The sequence below is a fragment of the Oncorhynchus keta genome, chromosome 15 (genome assembly GCF_023373465.1).
Source record: "Oncorhynchus keta strain PuntledgeMale-10-30-2019 chromosome 15, Oket_V2, whole genome shotgun sequence".
NCBI lineage: Eukaryota > Metazoa > Chordata > Actinopteri > Salmoniformes > Salmonidae > Oncorhynchus > Oncorhynchus keta.
The window spans coordinates 5,800,198-5,824,428 of record NC_068435.1 but is presented as its reverse complement, the minus strand read 5'-3'; the positions used below and the strand labels follow the sequence as shown (position 1 = coordinate 5,824,428).

Below are 24,231 nucleotides of genomic sequence, written 5' to 3'. Positions count from 1 at the left end.
ACACACACACACACACACACACACACACACACACACACACATGAATCAAACGCTGTCATTAATTAGCATGCTGGGTTAGTCCTTAATTTACCGCTAGAACCCAGCACTCACCCCTTCTGCACAGAACAAATACTCTAACTGTAGTTCCCTCTTTGGAGATCAGAACTTATGGTTTGGGCCTCACGGTTCACTTTGTTAGTCAGAGTATGATTGGATGCTAATGCAGGGAATACTGTTTGCTAATTAATCTAACAGGGAGGATAGCGAGATTTAAATAGTTCAATTTCACTGTGTTCACCACTAGAGAAAGGACTGGTGTTTTGGGGACAAAATTACGAGTGTGAGTATGAATGAATAGTTTGTGATATCTAGGCTCTTTGGGGACGCATCTACCCTAACCTTAATCCCTACCCTAACCCTTACCTTAACCTTAACCTTAACCCCTAACCTAACCTTAACCCCTAACCTAACTCTAACCTTAACCCTACCCTAAACTTAACTCCTAACCCTACCCTAACCTTAACCCCTACTCTTACCATAACCCTTACCCTATCCTTAACCCCTACCCTAACCCTAACCTTAACTCCTAACCCTACCCTAACCTTAACCCCTACCCTTACCATAACCCTTACTCTATCCTTAACCCCTAACCTACCCTAACCCTAACTTTAACGCCTAACCCTACCCTAACCTTAACCCCTACCCTTACCATAAACCTTACCCTAACCTTAACCCCTACCCTAACCTTAACCCCTACCCCTACCCTAACCTTAACCCTAACCCCTACCCTAACCGTAACCCTACCCTACCCTAAACTTAACCCTAACCCCTGCCCTTACCATAACCCCTACCCTTACCATAACCCTACCCTAAACTTAACTCTAACCCCCACCCTAACCTTAACCCCTACCCCTAACCCTTACTTTAACCTTCATCTTTACCTTAACCATTTTAAATGTCAACTTCAATGGGGTGGGGAGGTCCCAAGGATACGTGACAGCAAGGCCCATTAACTAATTATCTCCAGAGACCAATAGGAAAGGTGACAGCAAGGCCCATTAACTAATTATCTCCAGAGACCAATAGGAAAGGTGACAGCAAGGCCCATTAACTAATTATCTCCAGAGACCAATAGGAAAGGTGGCAGCAAGGCCCATTAACTAATTATCTCCAGAGACCAATAGGAAAGGTGACAGCAAGGCCCATTAACTAATTATCTCCAGAGACAATAGGAAAGGTGACAGCAAGGCCCATTAACTAATTATCTCCAGAGACCAATAGGAAAGGTGACAGCAAGGCCCATTAACTAATTATCTCCAGAGACCAATAGGAAAGGTGGCAGCAAGGCCCATTAACTAATTATCTCCAGAGACCAATAGGAAAGGTGACAGCAAGGCCCATTAACTAATTATCTCCAGAGACCAATAGGAAAGGTGACAGCAAGGCCCATTAACTAATTATCTCCAGAGACCAATAGGAAAGGTGACAGCAAGGCCCATTAACTAATTATCTCCAGAGACCAATAGGAAAGGTGACAGCAAGGCCCATTAACTAATTATCTCCAGAGACCAATAGGAAAGGTGACAGCAAGGCCCATTAACTAATTATCTCCAGAGACCAATAGGAAAGGTGACAGCAAGGCCCATTAACTAATTATCTCCAGAGACCAATAGGAAAGGTGACAGCAAGGCCCATTAACTAATTATCTCCAGAGACCAATAGGAAATGTGACAGCAAGGCCCATTAACTAATTATCTCCAGAGACCAATAAGAAAGGTGACAGCAAGGCCCATTAACTAATTATCTCCAGAGACCAATAGGAAAGGTGACAGCAAGGACCATTAACTAATTATCTCCAGAGACAATAGGAAAGGTGACAGCAAGGCCCATTAACTAATTATCTCCAGAGACCAATAGGAAAGGTGACAGCAAGGCCCATTAACTAATTATCTCCAGAGACCAATAGGAAAGGTGGCAGCAAGGCCCATTAACTAATTATCTCCAGAGACCAATAGGAAAGGTGACAGCAAGGCCCATTAACTAATTATCTCCAGAGACCAATAGGAAAGGTGACAGCAAGGCCCATTAACTAATTATCTCCAGAGACCAATAGGAAAGGTGACAGCAAGGCCCATTAACTAATTATCTCCAGAGACCAATAGGAAAGGTGACAGCAAGGCCCATTAACTAATTATCTCCAGAGACCAATAGGAAAGGTGGCAGCAAGGCCCATTAACTAATTATCTCCAGAGACCAATAGGAAAGGTGACAGCGAGGACCATTAACTAATTATCTCCAGAGACCAATAGGAAAGGTGACAGCAAGGCCCATTAACTAATTATCTCCAGAGACCAATAGGAAAGGTGACAGCAAGGCCCATTAACTAATTATCTCCAGAGACCAATAAGAAAGGTGACAGCAAGGCCCATTAACTAATTATCTCCAGAGACCAATAGGAAAGGTGACAGCAAGGCCCATTAACTAATTATCTCCAGAGACCAATAGGAAAGGTGACAGCAAGGCCCATTAACTAATTATCTCCAGAGACCAATAGGAAAGGTGACAGCAAGGCCCATTAACTAATTATCTCCAGAGACCAATAGGAAAGGTGACAGCAAGGCCCATTAACTAATTATCTCCAGAGACCAATAGGAAAGGTGACAGCAAGGCCCATTAACTAATTATCTCCAGAGACCAATAGGAAAGGTGACAGCAAGGCCCATTAACTAATTATCTCCAGAGACCAATAGGAAAGGTGACAGCAAGGCCCATGAAATAATTATGTCTCTCCAGTCATGTTGATAATTCTGTCTGCATCTCCAGAGATCAATAGGAAAAGGTCAGGCTGCATCTCCAGAGACCAATAGGAAAAGGTCAGGCTGCAACTCCAGAGACCAATAGGAAAAGGTCAGGCTGCAACTCCAGAGACCAATAGGAAAAGGTCAGGCTGCATCTCCAGAGACCAATAGGAAAAGGTCAGGCTGCAACTCCAGAGACCAATAGGAAAAGGTCAGGCTGCAACTCCAGAGACCAATAGGAAAAGGTCAGGCTGCATCTCCAGAGACCAATAGGAAAAGGTCAGGCTGCAACTCCAGAGACCAATAGGAAAAGGTCAGGCTGCATCTCCAGAGACCAATAGGAAAAGGTCAGGCTGCATCTCCAGAGACCAATAGGAAAAGGTCAGGCTGCATCTCCAGAGACCAATAGGAAAAGGTCAGGCTGCATCTCCAGAGACCAATAGGAAAAGGTCAGTCTGCAACTCCAGAGACCAATAGGAAAAGGTCAGGCTGCAACTCCAGAGACCAATAGGAAAAGGTCAGGCTGCATCTCCAGAGACCAATAGGAAAAGGTCAGGCTGCAACTCCAGAGACCAATAGGAAAAGGTCAGGCTGCATCTCCAGAGACCAATAGGAAAAGGTCAGGCTGCAACTCCAGAGACCAATAGGAAAAGGTCAGGCTGCATCTCCAGAGACCAATAGGAAAGGTCAGGCTGCATCTCCAGAGACCAATAGGAAAAGTGTGACTGAGGCTTGATTATTTTATGTCTGATCTGCTTAGGAGGTAACACTGCTCCAGACTTTTGACTATTAACTAACTAACACACACACACACACACACACACACACACACACACACACACACACACACACACACACACACACACACACACACACACACACACACACACACACACACACACACACACACACACACACACACACACACACACACACAAGCAGATGTTTGGCTGTGATACAGGAAGGAGGGAAATAAAACATCAAACGATGACTTCCCTTCGTTAAAACCAGCGACGTGCCGAGGGTCTCCGAATGTCAGGTTTCCTTTCAGCTTCACTAAATATTAACACACTTCGTTCAGTATTAAATATCATATGTTATGCTTCTTCAATCAGCTTTCAGTTCAACATATTTTAACTCAGTTCACGATATTTAAGTTATTATCTATATATCTCTTAAATATGATCATTTATAGATGAAGCGATAGGCAATGATTATATATATATTCATATTTGGTGTAATTACTTATCTTTAAATAATGATATTTTGACGTCGGTTAGCTAATCTCTGTGAGGATGATATTTTGACACGTTATTGAGAACATGTTTTACCAGAAGGCTTTGACACACACACACACACGCACGCACGCACGCACGCACACACACACACACACACACACACTATTTTACCAGAGGGCCCTCTCTCCGCCTTGCTGTCCCTGTAAAAGGATTAAGTCAGTCATGTCTATCAGTCAGTCATGTTTATAACTAATTTTTAAAATGGCCCCTCATCACATCCGCGGCCAGAAGACGCCTCTTCACTCTCAGTCGCTCTCAGGCATCTTAATAAATGTTTATATACCTAAAAATAAATACATGTTTTTATTTATTTTGGAAGCAGATTGTCTGGAACAGTATTTCCTCTCATTCACGTCTCTCAATCTCTCAGTTTTCTCCTCCTCTCCCTCTTCCTCCTCCTATCCTACACCTCTTCCTCCTCACCCTCTCCCCCTCCTCTTCCTCCTCCTCTCCCTCCTCATTTTCCTCCTCCTCTTCCAACTCATATCCTCCTCCTCCTCTTCCTCCTCTCTCCTCCAATTCCTTCTTCTCCTCCTCCTCTCCCCTCCTCCTATCGTCCTCCTCTTCCTCTTCTCCTCCTCCTCCTCTCCTCTTCTTCCTCCTCTCCTCCTCCTCTCCCCTCCTCCTATCGTCCTCCTCTTCCTCTTCTCCTCCTCCTCCTCTCCTCTTCTTCCTCCTCTCCTCTTCCTCTCTCCTCCTCCTATCCTCCTTCTTCCACCTCCTCTTTCCTCTCTCCTCCTCCTATCCTCTCTCCTCTCCTCTTCCTCTCCTTCCTATTCCTCTTCCTCCTCCTCCCTTCCTCTTGTCCTCCTCTTCCTCCTCTCTCCTCACCTCTACCTTGGGCTAGAGCTCACATATTGTATGCACATGTACACATTATTGTATCATATAAAGAACGCTTTCACTTGTATACATGTAGTTGCAGCCTTGTTTGCACTGTGTTATAGAAATATGTGAGTGAGATTGACTGTGTTCTCAGTAGTTTCTCTACCCCGTAGATTAGCGATAATCTTTAGCCAGCTATGCCTCTGAAATCAGTTAAGTGATTTACGTCACTGCTAAAAAATAAACAATTGATGTCTTTGATCAGGGTGACACACACAGACGGACTGATAGACAACCCCCCTGGTTATCATACCCCTCCCCCCAGTTATCATCCCCCCCTGGTATCACACCATCCTCCACCTGGTATCACACCCTCCTCCCCTGGTATCACACCCTCATCCCCCTGGTATCACACCCTCCTCCCCCTGGTTATCACCCCCCTCTGGTTATCATACCCCTCCCCTGGTTATCATCCCCCTGGTATCACACCCTCCTCCCCTGGTATCACACCCTCCTCCCCTGGTATCACATCCCCCTCCCCCTGGTTATCATCCCCCCTGGTATCACATCCTCCTCCCCCTGGTTATCACCCCCCTCCCCTGGTATCACACCCTCCTCCCCCTGGTTATCACCCCCTCCCCTGGTATCACACCACCCTCCCCTGGTATCACACCCCCCTGGTTATCACACCCCCTGGTATCACCCCCTCCCCCTGGTTATCACCCCCCTGGTATTACACCCTCCTCCCCTGGTTATCACCCCCTGGTATTACACCCTCCTCCCCCGGTTATCATCCCCCTGGTATCACACCCTCCTCCCGCTGGTATCACACCCTCCTCCCCCTGGTTATCACCCCCTGTTATTACACCCTCCTCCCCCTGGTTATCACCCCCCTGGTTATCATACCCCTCCCCCAGTTATCATCCCCCCTGGTATCACACCCTCCTCCCCCTGGTATCACACCCTCATCCCCGGGTATCACACCCTCCTCCCCTGGTTATCACCCCCTGGTATCACACCCTCATCCCCCTGGTATCACACCCTCATCCCCCTGGTATCACACCCTCCTCCCCCTGGTTATCACCCCCTGGTATCACACCCTCCTCCCCTGGTATCACACCCTCCTCCCCTGGTATCACACCCTCCTCCCCCTGGTATTACACCCTCCTCCCCTGGTATCACACCCTCCTCCCCCTGGTATCACATCCCCCTCCCCCTGGTTATCATCCCCCTGGTATCACATCCTCCTCCCCCTGGTTATCACCCCCTCCCCCTGGTATCACACCCTCCTCCCCCTGGTTATCAAACCCCCTGGTATCACCCCCTCCCCTGGTATCACACCCCCTCCCCTGGTTATCACCCCCTGGTATTACATCCTCCTCCCCTGGTTATCACCCCCCTGGTATTACACCCTCCTCCCCTGGTATCACACCCTCCTCCCCTGGTATCACACCCTCCTCCCCTGGTATCACACCCTCATCCCCTGGTATCACACCCTCCTCCCCCTGGTTATCACCCCCCTGGTATCACACCCTCATCCCCCTGGTATCACACCCTCCTCCCCTGGTATCACACCCTCCTCCCCCTGGTATCACACCCTCCTCCCCCTGGTATCACATCCCCCTCCCCCTGGTTATCATCCCCCCTGGTATCACATCCTCCTCCCCCTGGTTATCACCCCCCTCCCCCTGGTATCACACCCTCCTCCCCTGGTTATCAAACCCCCTGGTATCACCCCCCTCCCCTGGTATCACACCCCCTCCCCTGGTTATCACCCCCTGGTATTACATCCTCCTCCCCCCTGGTTATCACCCCCCCCTGGTATTACACCCTCCTCCCCCGGTTATCATCCCCCTGGTATCACACCCTCCTCCCCTGGTATCACACCCTCCTCCCACTGGTTATCACCCCCTGTTATTACACCCTCCTCCCCCTGGTTATCACCCCCCTGGTTATCATACCCCTCCCCCAGTTATCATCCCCCTGGTTATCACACCCTCCTCCCCCTGGTTATCACCCCCCTGGTTATCACACCCTCCTCCCCCTGGTTATCACACCCCCTCCCCTGGTATCACACCCTCCTCCCCCTGGTTATCACCCCCCTGGTTATCACACCCCCCTGGTATCACCCCCTCCCCTGGTGTCACACCCCCTCCCCCTGGTTATCACCCCCTGGTATTACATCCTCCTCCCCCTGGTTATCACCCCCCTGGTATTACACCCTCCTCCCCCGGTTATCATCCCCCTGGTATCACACCCTCCTCCCCCTGGTATCACACCCTCCTCCCACTGGTTATCACCCCCCTGGTATTACACCCTCCTCCCCCTGGTTATCACCCCCCTGGTTATCATACCCCTCCCCCAGTTATCATCCCCCTGGTTATCACACCCTCCTCCCCTGGTTATCACCCCCCTGGTTATCACACCCTCCTCCCCTGGTTATCACACCCCCTCCCCTGGTATCACACCCTCCTCCCCCTGGTTATCACCCCCCTGGTTATCACACCCTCCTCCCCCTGGTTATCACCCCCCTGGTTATCACCCCCCTGGTTATCACACCCTCCTCCCCCAGCCTATCACATAAAAAAATGTATCCGAATTTCAGGTCACAATCCAGTCGTGGCCAAGCCAATCCTCCATAATTAGTTGGCATCACACGGGGAGTGGTGGGTGGGGAGGAGGGAGGAAAGGAGTGTAGCAGCCGTCCACCTGTGTGTGTGTGTGTGTGTGTGTGTGTGTGTGTGTGTGTGTGTGTGTGTGTGTGTGTGTGTGTGTGTGTGTGTGTGTGTGTGTGTGCGTGCGTGCGTGCGTGCGTGCGTGCGTGCGTGCGTGCGTGCGTGCGTGCGTGCGTGTGTGTGTGTGTGCTCCACGGTAGGAATTCAGGCTCCCCCTAGACTCCTCCAGACCCCCCGTGGCACCACCTCTTTTAACAGCTTAATCCTTTTCTCTTCCTCCCTTTGCTTTTTTTAAAATCCCTTTTTTTTCAATGTTTTTCAATGTTCTGCCCAGGGGAGAGATGGTCGGGAGTGCAGGCGTTTGGAATTAGGAATTAGCCGCAATTATTTTGATGTAGCAATAAGAGAGGGGCCGTCATGTGGTGTCAGCTGTGGGATCTGAGGTGAAAAAAACAGTTTTGTTATTAAAAGTTTATGTATGTTCTCTACCAGTTCGTCTGACCTGCCTCTTACAGAATTCCTTTCGTGACTTGGGCAGGAGCTCACTAGAACTGAGTACTGTCGTGGAAATTTCCTCTATTTACCAAATCATGGGAGCAAACCACACACACAAGTCAGAGTTTATAAAAGTCCATCTTTAATTATATCAGCTCTATAGCATTTTGACTTTCAACAGTTCAGTATCTCTAATGAAAAGTTGAGAGTCCCCACACAATGGCAAAATGGGATCCTTTATAGCAAAGATCACACATAGTCAGACAGCATAGACATAATTCGTCGTTCAGCTTTGTCTCCTTACTCAAACCCTAGAACCATAAACCAAATCCTCCATATCAACAGGCATATATCAAATTGTCATTTAGATACAACCAACTCAAAATACAACCAATCCTGGACAAACTCACGGAGAGGAGAATGAGGCTATAGGTTAAGATAGAAACAACATTAGAGGGAGCATAGAATGATTCCAGACACTGCCATCCTCCTCTCCCCGATGGGAAAAGTAGGGAGTGACTCCACACAGACACAGTGGAGCAAAAGATATGTTTACACATGATGACACTTTGACCTGTCCCCTCTCTGCGGCCCATGGAACTTAGTGTTGACATAGAACAGATACTGCAACCCTGCCACAGTATTATACAAAAATACCATTCTGATGAGAAGTAACTTACACACATTTGATAAATATAAAACATCTTACAAATGTTACCAACAAATTCTGATCCTTCCACGACAGTACGTAAATATAAAGAGTACCAGCGCTTATATCAGTCAAAGTCAACCAGGACGTTGTCCTGCCGTTGAAATCTTTCGGCTGGGCTCACCTAAACATTTCTTTCAGGCCAAGTCCGAAACAGTGTAAAAAATAAATAAATGGACCTATAATATAATAATAATAATATATGCCATTTAGCTGACGCTTTTATCCAAAGCGACTTACAGTCATGTGTGCATACATTCTACGTATGGGTGGTCCCGGGGATCGAACCCACTACCCTGGTGTTACAAGCGCCATGCTCTACCAACTGAGCTACAGAAGGACCACGCAACCCTATACATTTTATTTATTATGTTTCAGCTAAAGACCAAGAGTTGCAGGAAATTATCTTTCAAACTGCAACAACAACAAACCAAATATTGTCTGGATAAATGTGTGGAATTACAGAACATTGGGTTAAAAATGCAGACATTTCTCTGCACCAATAAGATGGAGGCCACTAAAATGTTCTAAAAAAATTCAGCTACTCCAACAGGCCGACCGCGCGCATTGTCACGCCCCCTGCCCACCACCTAAGCCCCTTATTTATCAAGGAAAAACACTGTTATTAAGCACTGATTATAATGGGAGATGATTTTAGTTTTAGTAAAATAACTTTGATTTAACTTTTTTTTTTTTTAGCTTTGGGTCAGAATCAGACCAAACGTGTCCAAATAATGATCTGATCTTGATGTAGGTTGTCTTTGCTGGTTGATCTGCTGTCCAAATATCTGATATCTGATATATCTGATCTGATCTTGATGTAGGTTGTCCTTGCTGGTTGATCTGCTGTCCAAATATCTGATATCTGATATATCTGATCTGATCTTGATGTAGGTTGTCTTTGCTGGTTGATCTGCTGTCCAAATATCTGATATATCTGATCTGATCTTGATCTTTGATCTGCTCTATCTGATCTTGATCTGATCTTGATGTAGGTTGTCTTTGCTGGTTGATCTGCTGTCCAAATATCTGATATATCTGATATATCTGATCTGATCTTGATATCTGATATATCTGGTTGTCTTTGCTGGTTGATCTGCTGTCCAAATATCTGATATATCTGATATATCTGATCTGATCTTGATGTAGGTTGTCTTTGCTGGTTGATCTGCTGTCCAAATATCTGATATCTGATATATCTGATCTGATCTTGATGTAGGTTGTCTTTGCTGGTTGATCTGCTGTCCAAATATCTGATATCTGATATATCTGATCTGATCTTGATGTAGGTTGTCTTTGCTGGTTGATCTGCTGTCCAAATATCTGATATCTGATATATCTGATCAATCTTGATGTAGGTTGTCCTTGCTGGTTGATCTGCTGTCCAAATATCTGATATCTGATATATCTGATCTGATCTTGATGTAGGTTGTCCTTGCTGGTTGATCTGCTGTCCAAATATCTGATATCTGATATATCTGATCTGATCTGATCTTGATGTAGGTTGTCTTTGCTGGTTGATCTGCTGATGTTTGTTGTTTTTCCCCATCTTGCTGTGGTGAATTTAATTTAATTTAATTTATAAATGAGGTGTGTTATCTGCTGCCTTCTGATGCCTGCAGTAAGTGGTGGTACCAGCGTGTGGTGTCAGGGAGTCGACGGCTCTGAGGGACATCAGTGATTACAATGCAATCACAAAATAGGACACAAAATAGCTCGCCGTTATTTTATCAAATTCGCATGGTAACTGTCAAGGTAAAAATAGTTGATTCTTTTGTTGTTTTTTACTGCATTTTGTTCCAACCTTACTAGCAGTGAAATGTGGACCCATTACAAAACAAAATGTATATTTCTGTTGTTGTGAAAAGGACTATAACTTTTTCTCAAGTATGCCAAGTAGACCCAAGTGAAGTGTCTGAAGGTGTTTCTGTTGTCTCCTCTGTATACAGCAGAGACTCATGTCAAGCCCACAGTACAATAGTTGCTACCAAAACTAAAATATTGTGTTATTTGAGAGACCGAGGTATTTTTGTTGAATAAAATGTGTCAAAACAATTTGAATGTTCAATTGATCCAAAAATCCACATTAATATAAAATGTTTTTTTCTTTTTTTTTTCTTATTCCTTTTTTTTTTATTTGAATTATTCTGTTTTCGCTGTTTTGTTTCTCCAGGTTTCAGTTTTTACCCGTTTTATTTTAGCTTTTTTTTCTCAAAACTTTTTGAATAGAAAAACAATGTTGTAAGTCCACAACAATGGTTTACATCAGTTTTGAGGTTTGAGAAAAACCTAAGAAATGTGGATTTTTGTAGTTGACCTTTAATTAAACTGTGCACCAATCAGAGACCGTTGTCTGGTTAGTGATGTTTCTGTTGAACTCATGTGATTGCAGCGATCGCAGAGTTCAATACATTTAGTTAATTTCTTACTAAGTTCAATACATTTTTCAATATTGTTGATTCCATGAAAAACAAGAAAGAAATGTCCTTGTTTTTGAAAGAAAAGCACATTTCTCGTCCATTAAAATAACATCAAATTGATCAGAAATACAGTGTAGACATTGTTAATGTTGTAAATGACTATTGTAGCTGGAAACTATTGTAGCTGATTTTTAATTAAATATCCACATAGGCGCACAAGAGGCCCATTATCAGCAACCATCACTCCTGTGTTCCAATGGCACGTTGTGTTAGCTAATCCAAGTTTATAATTTTAAAAGGCTAATTGATCATTAGAAAAACCCTTTTGCAATTATGTTAGCACAGCTGAAAACTGTTGTCCTGATTAAAGAAGCAATAAAACTGGCCTTCTTTAGACTAGTTGAGTATCTGGAGCATCAGCATTTGTGGGTTTGATTACAGGCTCAAAATGGCCAGAAACAAATAACTTTCTTTTGAAACTCATCAGTCTATTCTTGTTCTGAGAAATTAAGGCTATTTCATGCGAGAAATTGCCAAGAAAACTGAAGATATTGTACAATGCTGTGTACTACTCCCTTAATGCTGACACAATGATCAAACTGAGGAACAGACAGATATAGAGAAAGCTCCAGGTCATCTATAAGTCTTTCCTAGGTAAAGCCACACCTTATCTCAGCTCACTGGTCACCATAGCAGCACCCACCTGTAGCACGCGCTCCAGCAGGTATATTTCACTGGTCACCCCCAGTTCTCTGCTGCCAATGACTGGAAACGAATTGCAAAAATCACTGAAGCTGGAGACTTATATCTCCATCACTAACTTTAAGTATCAGCTGTCAGAGCAGCTTACTGATCATTGCACCTGTACATAGCCCATCTGTAAATAGCCCACCCAACTACCTCATCCCCATATTGTTTTATAACATTTTTTGCTCCTTTGCAAATGTATCTTCTCCACATCTATCACTCCAGTGATTATTTGCTAAATTGTAATTATTTTTATGTTTTATTTTTTTATTTCACCTTTATTAAACCAGGTAGGCTAGTTGAGAACAAGTTCTCATTTACAACTGCGACCTGGCCAAGATAAAGCATAGCAGTGTGAACAGACAACAACACAGAGTTACACATGAAGTAAACAATAAACAAGTCAATAACACAGTAGAAAAAAAAGAGTCTATATACATTGTGTGCAAAAGGCATGAGGAGGTAGTTTGAATAATTACAATTTTGTAGATTAACAGTGGAGTGATAAATGATCAGATGGTCATGTACAGGTAGAGATATTGGTGTGCAAAAGAGCAGAAAAGTAAATAAATAAAAACAGTATAAAAACAGTATGGGAATGAGGTAGGTAGATTGGTACGGGTGGGTGTTGCCATCGTGACCAGTGAACTGAGATAAGGCGGAGCTTTACCGAGCATGAACTTGTAGATGACCTGGAGCCAGTGGGTCTGGCGACGAATATGTAACAAGGGCCAGCCGACTAGAGCATACAGGTCGCAGTAGTGGGTGGTATAAGGTGCTTTAGTAACAAAACGGATGGCACTCTGATAAACTGCATCCAGTTTGCTGAGTACAGTATTGGAAGCTATTTTGTAGATGACATCGCTGAAGTCGATGATCGGTAGGATGGTCAGTTTTACGAGGTTAAGTTTGGCGGCGTGAGTGAAGGAGGCTTTGTTGCGGAATAGAAAGCCGACTCTTGATTTGATTTTCGATTGGAGATGTTTAATATGAGTCTGGAAGGAGAGTTTACAGTCTAGCCAGACACCTAGGTACTTATAGATGTCCACATATTCTAGGTCGGAACCATCCAGGGTGGTGATGCTGGTCAGGCGTGCGGGTGCAGGCAGCGAACGGTTGAAAAGCATGCATTTAGTTTTACTAGCATTTGAGAGCAGTTGGAGGCCACGGAAGGAGTGTTGTATGGAATTTAAGCTCGTTTGGAGGTGAGATAGCACAGTGTCCAAGGAAGGGCCAGAAGTATACAGAATGGTATCGTCTGCGTAGAGGTGGATCAGGGAATCGTCCGCAGCAAGAGCAACATCATTGATATATACAGAGAAAAGTGTCGGCCCGAGAATTGAAACCTGTGGTACCCCCATAGAGACTGCCAGAGGACCGGACAACATGCCCTCCGATTTGACACACTGAACTCTGTCTGAAAAGTAGTTGGTGAACCAGGCAAGGCAGTCATTAGAAAAACCGAGGCTACGGAGTCTGCTGATAAGAATATGGTGATTGAGCCGAAAGCCGAAATTTCGTCACTATGGCCTATAAAGGTGATCTGGCCTACCTGGTTTAATAAAGGTGATCTGGCCTACCTGGTTTAATAAAGGTGATCTGGCCTACCTGGTTTAATAAAGGTGATCTGGCCTACCTGGTTTAATAAAGGTAAAATAAAAGAAATAAAAAAATTAATATGTACAGTACATACTGTATTCTGGACATAGCTCATCCATATGTACAGTACATACTGTGTTCTAGAGATTACTCATCCATATGTACAGTACATACTGTATTCTGGACATAGCTCATCCATATGTACAGTACATACTGTATTCTAGATATAACCTATCCATATGTACAGTACATACTGTATTCTAGACATAACTCATCCATATGTACAGTACATACTGTATTCTAGACATAACTCATCCATATGTACAGTACATACTGTATTCTGGACATAACTCATCCATATGTACAGTACATACTGTATTCTGGACATAACTCATCCATATGTACACTACATACTGTATTCTAGACATAACTCATCCATATGTACAGTACGTACTGTATTCTAGACATAACTCATCCATATGTACAGTACATACTGTATTCTGGACATAACGGCCTAGGAACAGTGGGTTAACTGCCTGTTCAGGGACAGAACGACAGATTTGTACCTTGTCAGCTCAGGGATTTGAACTTGCAACCTTCCGGTTACTAGTCTAACGCTCTAACCTCTAGGCTACCCTACCACCTCTACACTCTAACCACTAGGCTACCCTGCCACCTCTACACTCTAACCACTAGGCTACCTACCGCCTCTACACTCTAACCACTAGGCTACCCTGCCACCTCTACACTCTAACCACTAGGCTACCCTGCCACCTCTACACTCTAACCACTAGGCTACCCTGCCACCTCTACACTCTAACCACTAGGCTACCTACCACCTCTACACTCTAACCACTAGGCTACCCTACCACCTCTACACTCTAACCACTAGGCTACCTACCACCTCTACACTCTAACCACTAGGCTACCCTACCACCTCTACACTCTAACCACTAGGCTACCCTGCCTCCTCTACACTCTAACCACTAGGCTACCCTGCCTCCTCTACACTCTAACCACTTGGCTACCCTACCACCTCTACACTCTAACCACTAGGCTACCCTGCCACCTCTACACTCTAACCACTAGGCTACCTACCACCTCTACACTCTAACCACTAGGCTACCCTGCCACCTCTACACTCTAACCACTAGGCTACCTACCGCCTCTACACTCTAACCACTAGGCTACCCTGCCACCTCTACACTCTAACCACTAGGCTACCCTGCCACCTCTACACTCTAACCACTAGGCTACCCTGCCACCTCTACACTCTAACCACTAGGCTACCCTGCCACCTCTACACTCTAACCACTAGGCTACCTACCACCTCTACACTCTAACCACTAGGCTACCCTACCACCTCTACACTCTAACCACTAGGCTACCTACCACCTCTACACTCTAACCACTAGGCTACCCTACCACCTCTACACTCTAACCACTAGGCTACCCTGCCTCCTCTACACTCTAACCACTAGGCTACCCTGCCTCCTCTACACTCTAACCACTTGGCTACCCTACCACCTCTACACTCTAACCACTTGGCTACCCTACCACCTCTACACTCTAACCACTAGGCTACCCTGCCACCTCTACACTCTAACCACTAGGATACCTACCACCTCTACACTCTAACCACTAGGCTACCCTGCCACCTCTACACTCTAACCACTAGGCTACCCTGCCACCTCTACACTCTAACCACTAGGCTACCCTGCCACCTCTACACTCTAACCACTAGGCTACCCTGCCACCTCTACACTCTAACCACTAGGCTACCCTGCCACCTCTACACTCTAACCACTAGGCTACCCTGCCACCTCTACACTCTAACCACTAGGCTACCCTGCCTCCTCTACACTCTAACCACTTGGCTACCCTACCACCTCTACACTCTAACCACTTGGCTACCCTACCACCTCTACACTCTAACCACTAGGCTACCCTGCCACCTCTACACTCTAACCACTAGGATACCTACCACCTCTACACTCTAACCACTAGGCTACCCTGCCACCTCTACACTCTAACCACTAGGCTACCCTGCCACCTCTACACTCTAACCACTAGGCTACCCTGCCACCTCTACACTCTAACCACTAGGCTACCCTGCCACCTCTACACTCTAACCACTAGGCTACCCTGCCACCTCTACACTCTAACCACTAGGCTACCCTGCCACCTCTACACTCTAACCACTAGGCTACCTACCACCTCTACACTCTAACCACTAGGCTACCCTACCACCTCTACACTCTAACCACTAGGCTACCCTACCACCTCTACACTCTAACCACTAGGCTACCCTGCCACCTCTACACTCTAACCACTAGGCTACCCTACCACCTCTACACTCTAACCACTAGGCTACCCTACCACCTCTACACTCTAACCACTAGGCTACCCTGCCACCTCTACACTCTAACCACTAGGCTACCCTGCCACCTCTACACTCTAACCACTAGGCTACCCTGCCACCTCTACACTCTAACCACTAGGCTACCCTGCCACCTCTACACTCTAACCACTAGGCTACCCTACCACCTCTACACTCTAACCACTAGGCTACCCTGCCACCTCTACACTCTAACCACTAGGCTACCCTGCCACCTCTACACTCTAACCACTAGGCTACCCTGCCACCTCTACACTCTAACCACTAGGCTACCCTGCCACCTCTACACTCTAACCACTAGGCTACCCTACCACCTCTACACTCTAACCACTAGGCTACCCTGCCACCTCTACACTCTAACCACTAGGCTACCCTGCCGCCTCTACACTCTAACCACTAGGCTACCCTGCCACCTCTACACTCTAACCACTAGGCTACCTACCACCTCTACACTCTAACCACTAGGCTACCCTGCCACCTCTACACTCTAACCACTAGGCTACCCTGCCACCTCTACACTCTAACCACTAGGCTACCCTGCCACCTCTACACTCTAACCACTAGGCTACCCTGCCACCTCTACACTCTAACCACTAGGCTACCCTACCACCTCTACAATCTAACCACTAGGCTACCCTGCCACCTCTACACTCTAACCACTAGGCTACCCTGCCACCTCTACACTCTAACCACTAGGCTACCCTGCCACCTCTACACTCTAACCACTAGGCTACCTACCACCTCTACACTCTAACCACTAGGCTACCCTGCCGCCTCTACACTCTAACCACTAGGCTACCCTGCCACCTCTACACTCTAACCACTAGGCTACCTACCACCTCTACACTCTAACCACTAGGCTACCCTGCCACCTCTACACTCTAACCACTAGGCTACCCTGCCACCTCTACACTCTAACCACTATGCTACCTACCACCTCTACACTCTAACCACTAGGCTACCCTGCCGCCTCTACACTCTAACCACTAGGCTACCCTGCCGCCTCTACACTCTAACCACTAGGCTACCCTACCACCTCTACACTCTAACCACTAGGCTACCTACCACCTCTACACTCTAACCACTAGGCTACCCTGCCTCCTCTACACTCTAACCACTTGGCTACCCTGCCTCCTCTACACTCTAACCACTTGGCTACCCTACCACCTCTACACTCTAACCACTAGGCTACCCTGCCACCTCTACACTCTAACCACTAGGCTACCCTGCCACCTCTACACTCTAACCACTAGGCTACCTACCACCTCTACACTCTAACCACTAGGCTACCCTGCCGCCTCTACACTCTAACCACTAGGCTACCCTGCCACCTCTACACTCTAACCACTAGGCTACCTACCACCTCTACACTCTAACCACTAGGCTACCCTGCCACCTCTACACTCTAACCACTAGGCTACCCTGCCACCTCTACACTCTAACCACTAGGCTACCTACCACCTCTACACTCTAACCACTAGGCTACCCTGCCGCCTCTACACTCTAACCACTAGGCTACCCTGCCACCTCTACACTCTAACCACTAGGCTACCCTACCACCTCTACACTCTAACCACTAGGCTACCTACCACCTCTACACTCTAACCGCTAGGCTACCCTGCCGCCTCTACACTCTAACCACTAGGCTACCCTACCACCTCTACACTCTAACCACTAGGCTACCTACCACCTCTACACTCTAACCACTAGGCTACCCTGCCTCCTCTACACTCTAACCACTTGGCTACCCTGCCTCCTCTACACTCTAACCACTTGGCTACCCTACCACCTCTACACTCTAACCACTAGGCTACCCTGCCACCTCTACACTCTAACCACTAGGCTACCCTGCCACCTCTACACTCTAACCACTAGGCTACCTACCACCTCTACACTCTAACCACTAGGCTACCCTGCCACCTCTACACTCTAACCACTAGGCTACCCTGCCACCTCTACACTCTAACCACTAGGCTACCTACCACCTCTACACTCTAACCACTAGGCTACCCTGCCGCCTCTACACTCTAACCACTAGGCTACCCTGCCACCTCTACACTCTAACCACTAGGCTACCCTACCACCTCTACACTCTAACCACTAGGCTACCTACCACCTCTACACTCTAACCGCTAGGCTACCCTGCCGCCTCTACACTCTAACCACTAGGCTACCCTACCACCTCTACACTCTAACCACTAGGCTACCTACCACCTCTACACTCTAACCACTAGGCTACCCTGCCTCCTCTACACTCTAACCACTAGGCTACCCTACCACCTCTACACTCTAACCACTAGGCTACCTACCACCTCTACACTCTATCCACTAGGCTACCCTGCCTCCTCTACATTCTAACCACTTGGCTACCCTGCCTCCTCTACACTCTAACCACTTGGCTACCCTACCACCTCTACACTCTAACCACTAGGCTACCCTGCCACCTCTACACTCTAACCACTAGGCTACCCTACCACCTCTACACTCTAACCACTAGGATACCTACCACCTCTACACTCTAACCACTAGGCTACCCTGCCTCCTCTACACTCTAACCACTTGGCTACCCTGCCTCCTCTACACTCTAACCACTAGGCTACCCTGCCACCTCTACACTCTAACCACTAGGCTACCCTGCCACCTCTACACTCTAACCACTAGGCTACCCTACCACCTCTACACTCTAACCACTAGGCTACCCTACCACCTCTACACTCTAACCACTAGGCTACCCTGCCACCTCTACACTCTAACCACTAGGCTACCCTGCCACCTCTACACTCTAACCACTAGGCTACCTACCACCTCTACACTCTAACCACTAGGCTACCCTGCCGCCTCTACACTCTAACCACTAGGCTACCCTGCCACCTCTACACTCTAACCACTAGGCTACCCTACCACCTCTACACTCTAACCACTAGGCTACCTACCACCTCTACACTCTAACCGCTAGGCTACCCTGCCGCCTCTACACTCTAACCACTAGGCTACCCTACCACCTCTACACTCTAACCACTAGGCTACCTACCACCTCTACACTCTAACCACTAGGCTACCCTGCCTCCTCTACACTCTAACCACTAGGCTACCCTACCACCTCTACACTCTAACCACTAGGCTACCTACCACCTCTACACTCTAACCACTAGGCTACCCTGCCTCCTCTACACTCTAACCACTTGGCTACCCTGCCTCCTCTACACTCTAACCACTTGGCTACCCTACCACCTCTACACTCTAACCACTAGGCTACCCTGCCACCTCTACACTCTAACCAATAGGCTACCCTACCACCTCTACACTCTAACCACTAGGATACCTACCACCTCTACACTCTAACCACTAGGCTACCCTGCCTCCTCTACACTCTAACCACTTGGCTACCCTGCCTCCTCTACACTCTAACCACTTGGCTACCCTACCACCTCTACACTCTAACCACTAGGCTACCCTGCCACCTCTACACTCTAACCACTAGGCTACCCTACCACCTCTACACTCTAACCACTAGGATACCTACCACCTCTACACTCTAACCACTAGGCTACCCTGCCTCCTCTACACTCTAACCACTTGGCTACCCTGCCTCCTCTACACTCTAACCACTAGGCTACCCTGCCACCTCTACACTCTAACCACTAGGCTACCCTGCCACCTCTACACTCTAACCACTAGGCTACCCTACCACCTCTACACTCTAACCACTAGGCTACCCTACCACCTCTACACTCTAACCACTAGGCTACCTACCACCTCTACACTCTAACCACTAGGCTACCTACCACCTCTACACTCTAACCACTAGGCTACCTACCACGTCTACACTCTAACCACTAGGCTACCCTGCCGCCTCTACACTCTAACCACTAGGCTACCCTGCCGCCTCTACACTCTAACCACTAGGCTACCCTGCCACCTCTACATTCTAACCACTAGGCTACCTACCACCTCTACACTCTAACCGCTAGGCTACCCTGCCGCCTCTACACTCTAACCACTAGGCTACCCTGCCGCCTCTACACTCTAACCACTAGGCTACCCTACCACCTCTACACTCTAACCACTAGGCTACCTACCACCTCTACACTCTAACCGCTAGGCTACCCTGCCGCCTCTACATTCTAACCACTAGGCTACCCTACCACCTCTACACTCTAACCACTAGGCTACCTACCACCTCTACACTCTAACCGCTAGGCTACCCTGCCTCCTCTACACTCTAACCACTAGGCTACCCTACCACCTCTACACTCTAACCACTAGGCTACCTACCACCTCTACACTCTAACCACTAGGCTACCCTGCCTCCTCTACACTCTAACCACTTGGCTACCCTACCACCTCTACACTCTAACCACTAGGCTACCCTACCACCTCTACACTCTAACCACTAGGCTACCTACCACCTCTACACTCTAACCACTAGGCTACCCTGCCGCCTCTACACTCTAACCACTAGGCTACCTACCACCTCTACACTCTAACCACTAGGCTACCTACCACGTCTACACTCTAACCACTAGGCTACCCTGCCTACCCTACTTAGATATGTTCCATACTATCTATCTACACCACACATTTATATTCAAGGAGTTTGACATTGCTTTCTCCCGTAATTTGCTCTTTCTGATATTTCTCGATATTTTTTAACTTGTGTGTTGTACTATTAGACATTACGCTGTACCTGCGTTAACATCTGCTAATCTGAGTACTTGATAAATAAATTTTGATTTGAAATAATCACACAAATGCCCACTGTTGTCAATACAGTTGTCATCCTGGGCCCGTAAGAAAACTTTTACTAATTCAGCCTTAGTAGGGAAAAAAATAACTGTTTTCAGGTAGATTGTGTTGACAAACTACAAAATATTGTACTCTTCCTGACAAATGTGAAGACGCTGTCACTCTTTTAACACATCGCCTAAATCCACAGGAGAGACTGACTGCCACCTCCGCTCTCTCTCTCTCTCTGTCTCTCTGTTGTCTCGCTCTCAGTTCAATTCAATTCAAAGGGCTTTATTGGCATGGGAAACATATGTTTACATTGCCAAAGCAAGTGAAATAGATAAATGTCTCTCTCGATCTCTTTCTATCCCTTTCTCCCTCTCTTTTAATAGTTAGTTAAAGTTTCTTACTCTCTTTCTTTGTGTATGTGTCTCTATCTCCCTTTCTCTTTCTTTGTGTTTCTGTCTCTCTCTCTCCCTCCATCCTGTCTGTCTATCTCTTCCCCCCTCTCTCTCTCTCGCTCTGTCTCTCTCTCCCTCCATCCTCTCTGTCTATCTCTTCCTCCCCCTCTCTCTCTCTCTCTCTCGCTCTGTCTCTCTCTCCCTCCATCCTCTCTGTCTATCTCTTCCTCCCCCCTCTCTCTCTCTCTCTCTCGCTCTGTCTCTCTCTCCCTCCATCCTCTCTGTCTATCTCTTCCTCCCCTCTCTCTCTCTCGCTCTGTCTCTCTCTCCCTCCATCCTCTCTGTCTATCTCTTCCCCCTCTCTCTCTCTCGCTCTGTCTCTCTCTCCCTCCATCCTGTCTGTCTATCTCTTCCCCCCCCTCTCTCTCTCGCTATGTCTCTCTCTCCCTCCATCCTCTCTGTCTATATCTTCCTCCCCCCTCTGTCTCTCTCGCTTTGTCTCTCTCTCCCTCCTTCCTCTCTGTCTATCTCTTCCCCTCTCTCTCTCTCTCGCTCTGTCTCTCTCTCCCTCCATCCTCTCTGTCTATATCTTCCTCCCCCCTCTGTCTCTCTCGCTTTGTCTCTCTCTCCCTCCTTCCTCTCTGTCTATCTCTTCCCCTCTCTCTCTCTCTCGCTCTGTCTCTCTCTCCCTCCATCCTCTCTGTCTCTCTTCCTCCCCCCTCTCTCTCTCCCGCTCTGTCTCTCTCTCCCTCCATCCTCTCTGTCTATATTTCTCCCCCCTCTCTCTCTCTCTCGCTCTGTCTCTCTCTCTCCATCCATCCTCTCTGTCTATCCCCCCCTCTCTCTCTCCCTCTCTCTCCCTCCATCCTCTCTGTCTCTCTTCCTCCCCCCCTCTCTCTCTCTCTCTCCCTCATCCTCTCTGTCTCTCTTCCTCCTTCTCTCTCCCTCTCTCTCTTGCTCTCTACCCCCCACTCCCTCTCTCGCTCTCTTGCTCTCTAAACTCCCCCCCTCTCTCTCTCGCTCTGTCTCTCTCCCTCCATCCTCTCTGTCTATCTCTTCCTCCCCCTCTCTCTCTCTCTCTCGCTCTGTCTCTTTCTCCCTCCATCCTGTCTGTCTATCTCTTCCCCCCTCTCTCTCTCTCTCGCTCTGTCTCTCTCTCCCTCCATCCTCTCTGTCTATCTCTTCCTCCCCCCCTCTCTCTCTCTCTCTCGCTCTCTCTCTCTCCCTCCATCCTCTCTGTCTATCTCTTCCTCCCCCCTCTCTCTCTCTCTCTCGCTCTGTCTCTTTCTCCCTCCATCCTCTCTGTCTATCTCTTCCCCCCTCTCTCTCGCTCTGTCTCTCTCTCCCTCCATCCTCTCTGTCTATCTCTTCCTCCCCCCCTCTTTCTCTCTCGCTCTGTCTCTCTCTCCCTCTATCCTCTCTGTCTCTCTTCCTCCCCCTCTCTCTCTCCCGCTCTGTCTCTCTCTCCCTCCTTCCTCTCTGTCTATATTTACCCCCCCTCTCTCTCTCGCTCTGTCTCTCTCTCTCCATCCATCCTCTCTGTCTATCCCCCCCTCTCTCTCTCCCTCTCTCTCCCTCCATCCTCTCTGTCTCTCTTCCTCCCCCCCCCTCTCTCTCTCTCTCTCTCCCTCCATCCTCTCTGTCTCTCTTCCTCCTTCTCTCTCCCTCTCTCTCTCTCTCTCTCTCTCTCCCTCCATCCTCTCTGTCTCTCTTCCTCCTTCTCTCTCCCTCTCTCTCTTGCTCACTACCCCCCACTCCCTCTCTCGCTCTCTTGCTCTCTAAACTCCCCCTCCCTCTCTCTTGCTCTCTACTCCCCCCCTCTCTCTCTCTTGCTCTCTACCCCCCCTCTCTCTCTCTCCATCCTCTCTGTCTATCTCTTCCCCTCCCCCCTCTCTCTCTCTCGCTCTGTCTCTCTCTCCCTCCATCCTCTCTGTCTCTCTTCCTCCCCCCTCTCTCTCTCTCTCCCTCCATCCTCTCTGTCTATATCTTCCTCCTTCTCTCTCTCTCTCCCTTTCTCTCTCTCTCTCTCTCTCTCTCTCTCTCTCTCTCTCTCTCTCTCTCTCTCTCTCTCTCTCTCTCTCCATCCATCCATCCTCTCTGTCTCCATCCATCCATCCTCCTCTCTTCCTCCTTCTCTCTCCCTCTCTCTCTCTTGCTCTCTACCCCCCCCCCCCTCTCTCTCTCTACCCCCCCACTCTCTCACCTCTTATTAAACTCTTTACTCATTTATTATTCAAACTCTCAAAGGTCACAATCTCTTTCAATTTCCTCTCAGTGGAGGCCTATTTGTTTAGTTGAATCACTACCCAGCCCCCTCGAAAACCATATAGAACCCCTCACAGTGATGTCTCTGTCTGGGATGGCCTCTCTGTCTGGGATGGCCTCTCTGTCTGGGATGGCCTCTCTGTCTGGGATGGCCTCTCTGTCTGGGAAGGCCTCTCTGTCTGGGAAGGCCTCTCTGTCTTGGATGGCCTCTCTGTCTGGGATGGCCTCTGGCTGGGATGGCCTCTGGCTGGGATGGCCTCTGGCTGGTAAGGCCTCTCTGTCTGGGATGGCCTCTCTGTCTGGGATGGCCTCTCTGTCTGGGATGGCCTCTCTGTCTGGGATGGCCTCTCTGTCTGGGATGGCCTCTCTGTCTGGGATGGCCTCTCTGTCTGGGATGGCCTCTCTGTCTGGGATGGCCTCTGTCTGGGAAGGCCTCTCTGTCTGGGATGGCCTCTCTGTCTGGGATGGCCTCTCTGTCTGGGATGGCCTCTCTGTCTGGGATGGCCTCTCTGTCTGGAATGGCCTCGTCTGGGAAGGCCTCTCTGTCTGGGATGGCCTCTCTGTCTGGGATGGCCTCTCTGTCTTGGATGGCCTCTCTGTCTTGGATGGCCTCTCTGTCTGGGATGGCCTCTCTGTCTGGGATGGCCTCTCTGTCTGGAATGGCCTCGTCTGGGATGGCCTCTCTGTCTAGGATGGCCTCTCTGTCTGGGATGGCCTCTCTGTCTAGGATGGCCTCCTTAGCATGGAGAGAAAGTATCTGTGTAATAGACGGCTGTGTTAGTATTCTCCTCACACCGACAGACCTGTTAGCTACATCTATTGAGTTACCAGCTGTGAGAGAGAGAGAGAGAGAGCGAGAGAGAGAGAGAGAGA

General features: G+C 48.1%; 1 pseudogene; it reads left to right on the top strand.

Annotated features, from left to right (window-relative positions):
• LOC127907536 (receptor-type tyrosine-protein phosphatase mu-like) overlaps positions 1 to 24,231 on the top strand; it is an 830,490-nt pseudogene that overhangs the window by 445,612 nt on the left and 360,647 nt on the right.